The 6,997-nt window shown below is 43.4% G+C and overlaps 2 protein-coding genes across 3 annotated transcripts in view; one reads left to right on the forward strand and one right to left on the reverse strand.

Annotated features, from left to right (window-relative positions):
* Positions 1-6,997, reverse strand: part of Scnn1d (sodium channel epithelial 1 delta subunit) — a 16,292-nt gene that overhangs the window by 5,919 nt on the left and 3,376 nt on the right. The window lies entirely within an intron of this gene.
* Positions 438-6,997, forward strand: part of Ube2j2 (ubiquitin conjugating enzyme E2 J2) — a 25,087-nt gene continuing 18,527 nt past the window's right edge. The window contains exon 1 of one of the 2 annotated variants that reach the window (XM_031379841.1): positions 438-549. The gene's annotated coding sequence lies outside the window, so the exon portion shown is untranslated. The remainder of the gene's footprint in view (positions 550-6,997) is intronic. The other variant, XM_031379838.1, reaches the window with a different exon arrangement.

Raw genomic sequence — 6,997 nt, forward strand, 5'->3', positions numbered from 1 at the left:
AAAAAAAAAAAAAAAAAAAAAAAAAAAAATTATTATTATTTATTTACATGTACATGTGTGTATGTCTGTATATCTGTATGTACGTAAGATTAGGGGCATCCCTTGGAGCTGGACTATACAAGTAGTTTTAAGCTGCCTGATATGGGAGTTAGGAGTTGAACCTGAGTCTTCTGCAGAATGATACATGTTCTTAACCACTGAGACATATCTTCAGCTCATCTGGAATAGTTTTTGAGGTTCAGTTCAACATATACTATATCCCAGTAGGGGTGTAGTGGTTTAAATATGCTTGGCCAAGGGAGTGGCACCATTTGGGGGTGTGGCCTTGATGAAGTGGGTGTGGTCTTGTTGGAGTGGGTGTGGTCTTGTTGGAATAGGTGTGTCACTTTGGGTATGAGCTTTAAGACCCTCCTCCTAACTGCCTAGAAGCCAGTCTTCTACTAGCTGCCTTAGGAACAAGAGATGGAACTCTCAGCTCTTCCAGCCCCACCTCTGCTTGGATGCTGCCATGCTCCTGCCTTGATGATAATGAACTGAACCTCTGAATCTGTAAGCCAGCCCCAATTAAATGTCATCCTTATAAGAGTTGCCTTGGTCATGGTTACTGTTCACAGCAATAAAACCCTAACTAAGACAGTTGGTACTAGGGACTGGGGTATTGCTGTGATAGGCCTGACCATGCCTTTGTTTGGCAAAATGTGGATTTGGGGACTTTGGATTTAGAAAGCAGTAGAATGCTTTAAGTGGGGCCTAATGGGGCATCCTAGTAGAAATATGAAAGACCTTGTTGCTGAGGGTGATTTGAACTGTGGAAGCCTGGTTCTAGAGGTTGTGGAGGAGAAGAGTTTTAATATGTGGCTGATAGACTGTTCTTGTGGTATTTTGGTGGCTGTTTTTGGTCTGAAGAAGAGTCTACCTGAGCCAAAACTAAAGAGATTTATATTAATTGCATTGACAAAGGAAGTTTCAAAAAAGCCCAAAGGAGACTTTGTTCTCTGGTTAAGTCTCATTAAGAGCATTTTGAACAAGCATACCAAGCTTAGAAAGAAAAAAATGTAAGATGTATGGTTCAAGTAATAAAGGAACACCAGGAAATGAAATGAAACTGAATCTTGTGTTCAAGGAGATAAAGGGATTAAGGGAGTGGTGTTCTCAGGGCAAGATCCCACCCAGCTAAATTTACTGTTTATGTTTGCAACTGAAAACAAGGAATAGTTTGGACTTTTAATCTGGAATGACTTCAATCCAGAAATGGGAGGGCAGACTTGTGATCCAGATCTTGAGGCTGGGAGACACAGGCTTTTGTTTCTGATTTTGAGGTACAAAAAATCTTAGGCCCAAGCCTGATGGTACATACCTTTAATTCCAGTGGACAAAGCCAAAAAGATCTCTGAGTTCAAGGCCAGCTTGGGATAGAGCAAGTTCTAGGTGAAGAAAAACGTCCAGACATGGTAGTACACGCTTTTAATCCCAGCATTAAAGAGACAGCTGTGCAGATCCCTGAGTTCAAGATCAGTCTACAGAGGTGGGGATGGAGGAGCTGAGAGTTCCACTTCTTGTTCCTAAGGCAGCTAGCAGAAGACTGGCTTCTAGGTAGCTAGTAGGAGGGTCTTGAAGCTCACACACAGTGACACACCTATTCCAACAAGGCTGCACCTCCAAGCAGTGCCACTCCCTTGGCCAAGTATATTCAAACCACCACAAGGGGAAACAGGCTAGTTACCACCTCAGTACAGCAGATCTAAAAAATGACCTGCCCTGATTATCAAGAAAGGATCCCCATTCAACCCCAGGAGCCAGCACAGAAAGCAGAGGTCATGCACTCCTTAGTACTTTGAAGATGGGCTCTTGTTCAGGGGCTTCCCTGAGAGTGTGGTAGACAACTGAGATGGTGACAGTTCCAGCAGGTCATAAAGCAAGAGGTGGCCTGAGGCTGGCTGGAAACCTTTCTTTATAACAGGTCACTGGAACAGGCTGGGTGTCAGGGGAGGGGCCCAGAGACACAACTGCTCTGGACATAGAAGGGGAATTCTTGGGGAGACATAGATGTAGGGTTCTCTGCCAGTTGAGTCTTTTTCACCCTGAGCCTGGCAGAAGAGCCTGGATCCTTACTCTAGTTTTGGTGATAGGGTAGCAGGTTCTGGATGGGAAAGTACAAAGAGAATCTCTTGTGTACTATATGGAAGCATCACTTGTTAATAAAAAGCTGACGGCCTTCTAGCAAAAGGCAGAATATAAGTGGTGTTCTGGTAGAGAGATAGGAACTCTGGGAGTTAGTGAGAGGCAAGAAGATTTCAACCCAAACTTGGAAGAGATGGACTTATGAAACTGAAGAGAGGTAACCAGCCATGTTGCAGACATAGACTAAAACAGGTTATATAAGTTATGAGCTGTTCAGAGAATGATCCAAACCTTAAGGCCTAGGAATTTATTCATAAATAATAAAAGAGTTGGGCTCCCACCAGGCTAGAAGGGACCTCTGCTTGCCATCATCTGCTTGGCTCTAAGAGTCTCCAGTACTAACCACAGGCATCTGTGGTTGAGTGACTGACTAGAGCCCACCACTCCCAGGAAAGAGGTAACCCTTGAGACTAGTTACTGGGATGGGAACTATTTGTAGGAACAACCTTGGGTCTGGGTGTGCAGATAGTACTAGGTGTCCTGAGTGGGTGGAGATTCACCCTCTCCAGTGCATCAGCCATATTATCCACTGGGACATGCTAACATATACATGAAAGCCACACATACACTAAGACCCCACTTTACACTCAGAGACCAAATCACATAGTAGGTGTGTGAAACTAAAGGCAGGTTAGCCAGATGCCGCAACCCCAGGAGCTTTAACTATTTCTGTCTCTTCTGAGGAACCTTATAGGTCACAGAATGATCCACTAGTCTTACCATACTCCCCAGCCTGGTTTGTGGGTTGAGCACATGTATTGAGAATTCTGGTTTCAGTAAAACCACAGAAATAGCCAGGCATGGTAGCACACGCCTTTAATCCCAGCACTTGGGAGGCAGCAGGTGGATTTCTGAGTTCGAGGCCAGCCTGGTCTACAGAGTGAGCTCCAGGACAGCCAGGGCTATACAGAGAAACCCTGTCTCGAAAAACCAAAAAAAAAAAAAAAAAAAAAAAAAAAAAAAAAAAAAAAAAAAAAAAAAAAAAAAAAAAAAAAAAAAACCAAAACCAAAACCAAAAAAAACAAAAAACAACAACAAAAAAACAAAACAAAAAATAAAACCACAGAAATGTTATATGAATATCTTTTTGTTTTAATCTCAGATACAGGATAAAACTGCTTTAGATTGTCCACAGCAGCTGACTATGATTTTGCCAGCTGCCGATAGTTTCTGCAAGTGTTTGATATTTGGAATTCTGGGGACTCTTGAAAGGGTATACAAATGCTAGAGCCCCAAGAGGGGATGTTGTTCCTGCTGTTGTTGCTACTGACTGGTTGTTGTAGTTTGTCAAGTGGTCATTTGGAAAAAGATGAGAAGTATAAATTAGATATCCTGATGGTGAAGACCAAACTTGCCCTAAGGAACTCAATGCTGCTAGTCAGTAGGAAGTAGTCCAATGATATCAACACCCTCTTTCCTCACTACCCTTCATCCTGTCTTACTTTGTGCTGGATGGTTGGAAGGGTGGAATAGGGGTGGAGAAAGGTGGTAGAAAAAGGAACCCATAAAGTAGCCAAAAGACCAGTTACAAGCACAAGCCTTACCATCCCTCACCTAGGAAAGATTCTGCCTTCCTGACTAATCAAGGACCTGGGTTAGACTGAAGAGGGTAGTGCCTACTCCCACTGCATACAGTTTAAATTTGACTGACAAAAGGGATGAGGTGATCAGCATCTTGGTACTGGAAGCAGGCAGCAGCCATGATGACCTCCCAGGAGAGGGAAGTCATGCTGAGAAAGAGTGGCTCAGGACTTAGCTGGTTAGTTGGGAATCAGCTTGTCACTGACTAGCTTGGTAGATTTGTCCAGATTATTCAACCTCTCTGAGCCCATTTCCTTAAGTGTAAAATGTGACTAAGGCACTCTTTAAGTCTCAGGTTCAGAAGTGGTACTAGTTAATATGGCTGGTGAGGGACTCCCAGACTCAGCACAGGGCCTGCGGTGTCTTTCACATGTAAGCGCTGTTCCTTTGGAAGATGGGAATGGACTTGTTGACATCCAGCAGCAGAAGAGGAAGAGCCTGAGCTAAGTTGTATATGCATTAAAGCAACTCAAAACTCCCAGTACTGCTGGGGCTGGAAAAAGGATAAAAGAAAAGAAAGGAAGGGAGGGAGGGAGGAAGAAGAGGAGAGGAGGGGGAGAGAGAGAGAACAAGAAAGAGAAAAGGATGAAGGAACACTGGCCCCTAATTCAGCCCTCCTCACTTCTTCCTGGGAAACCTGAAGGGACAACTAAAGTGTAGGGAAGGCAAAATAAAGGTAAGCTTCATGTCTTACACTTGATCTGGGCCCCAGAGTGTCTTCTCCTTCTTGGCCTGTCTCACACCTGCTTCCCCAGGTACCCTGGTTCTGTGAAAAGGAGGCAAGCTGTAGTAACATAAGGCTGCCCCCAGTTATCAATCCATGAGAGTCCACTGTGGTCATTATTTACTACACGTTGAAAGGTATGGACAAGGGGTTGGAGAGTTGATTTGGTATTAAGAGCACTGACTATCCTTTCACAGGACCCAGCACCTACATTGTGTCTTACAACCATTTGTAGCTCCAGTTCCAGGGCATCCAGTGCCCTTTTCTAGCCTCCATGGACACAGGGCATACATGTGGTACACAGACATTAAAATATACGGTAAAATATGCATATTCATTTTCTTTTTTAAAAAATGTGGTGAATGGGAGGAGGAGGGAAGACAAAAATAGATGTTCCTGGACCCTCTTAGTACAGGCCCTCTGCCCTCCCAGAAAGGACACTGGAGCACTTACTTCCACCCCAGGCCTCATGGGTATCTTACCACAAGAATAACCAGGAACCAGGAATAGTGTGCACCAAAGACAGAGCTGCCTTGATACTATAAATAACTGGCACTTCATAGGACTCCAGGTTCAGTTCTCCCCTGGGGTTCTTCATACCTGGGTGCAACTCCAAGGGCACCTTGCAAAAGTCTTATGCAATTCATGTGAAACACACATGATTCACATGAGGTACCCTCTCTGGGCTGAGGGCTAGCTTATTTGAGGTTTCTGGACCTGGACTGAGGGATTTTTTTTGGTGTTTCTGCAAAGAGACTAGGCATTGACTACAATGGCCAGACCAGGATCTTGGGCCACCACAGAACAGGTGCCTTATATACTGACATGGGATACACCTGCTAGTCTGATGCACTACCCACTGGAAGTCAAGGGGATATGTATGGATGTTCTTCTGGGTTACCTCCAGCTCTTTGGGGCTCTCCCTCAAGCTCTGGTCAGACTGTCTCTACTGGTGAGATTGGACCAAGGCCTTGTAGTCTACCTTGTGATAGATTTTTTATTTATTTTTTAATAGAATATTTTTTAAAAGATTTATTTATTTATTATATGTAAGTACACTGTAGCTGTCTTCAGACACTCCAGAAGAGCATCAGTGCTCTTAACCACTGAGCCATCTCACCAGCCCTTAATAGACTTTTTTTTTTTTTTTTGGTTTTTCAAGACAGGGTTTCTCTGTGTAGCCCTGGCTGTCCTGGAACTCACTCTGTAGACCAGGCTGGCCTCAGAAATCCGCCTGCCTCTGCCTCCCAAGTGCTGGGATTAAAGGCGTGCACCACCACCACCCGGCAATAGACTTTTATTTTTTAAAAGCTTTATTATTTATTTATTATAAGTACACTGTAGCTGTCTTCAGACGTACCAGAAGAGGGCGTCAGATCTCATTATAGATGGTTGTGAGCCACCATGTGGTTGCTGGGATCTGAACTCAGGACCTCTGGAAGAGCAGTCAGTGCTCTTAACCACTGAGCCATCTCACCAGCCTGTAATAGACTTTTTAAATAACTTATTTTTAAATTTATTAGACAGGCATGGCAGAGCACAGCTTTAATCCCAGGACATTGAAGACAGAGCCAAGGAAGGAGAATCCCTGAGTTAGAAGCCAGCTTGGTTTACACTGTGCATTCCAGTTCAGCATATATACTTAAATTAGTAACTTTTATTTGCCTGTAGTAATTGTTGTCTTGGCTCAAAACTTCTTACTACACTATCTGGTTCATGCTTGCTTCTCCTTCTTGGCCTCTCCTGAATTTCTCTGCTTGGCCCCAAACTAACTCTAGCAAACTCTTTTAATCTTCAAATCGTTCTCTGATTCGTCACTTTATCTGCCACTCAATTAGACATTGATTTCAAACATGGGTGTTTCCTTCCACAAATTAACTATACCTTCATTGTTTGGGATTAAAGGTGAGTACCAAGGTTGTGTCTGCATGCCAGCCAGAAGAATTAAAGGTGTGTACTAAGGACTGAGTCACACCCTAACTAGAAATAGGTTCAAATATCCTGTAATACTGTCTCAAAAGAAAAAAAAAATACATTTATAAGGGCTGCAGAAGGTTCCGTGGTTAAAAGTGCTTACTGCTCTTCCAGAGTATCAGGTTTTATTCGCATAACACCACTTAATGTAGCTTACAACAATCTGTGATTTTAGCTGCAAGGGATCTGATTCTTCTGGCCTCTGTGGGTATCTACACTCATGTGCACACACCTACATGAGAACACACACAATTAAAAATATTTTATAAACATTTACATGTATTTATATGTGTGTGTGTAGGTGTGTGGCACAGTACAGATGCTGCAATCAGAGGGCAACTTGGGGGGGGGGTCAAAGTTCTTCTAGCATGTGGGTCCTGGTGCTTGAACTTGGGTCATCAGGCTTTGTGGCATGTACCATCTTGCTGGCTCTTGGAGAGGGTTTTTTGTTTTTTGTTTTTTTGTTTTTGTTTTAAATTCCATCCTATCCTGGTCTTTTGGAAGCTGTTACAAGACACTGAGTAATATTTCTTTTCT

Source organism: Mastomys coucha, unplaced genomic scaffold, assembly GCF_008632895.1.
Source record: "Mastomys coucha isolate ucsf_1 unplaced genomic scaffold, UCSF_Mcou_1 pScaffold18, whole genome shotgun sequence".
In the NCBI taxonomy this organism is placed as follows: domain Eukaryota; kingdom Metazoa; phylum Chordata; class Mammalia; order Rodentia; family Muridae; genus Mastomys; species Mastomys coucha.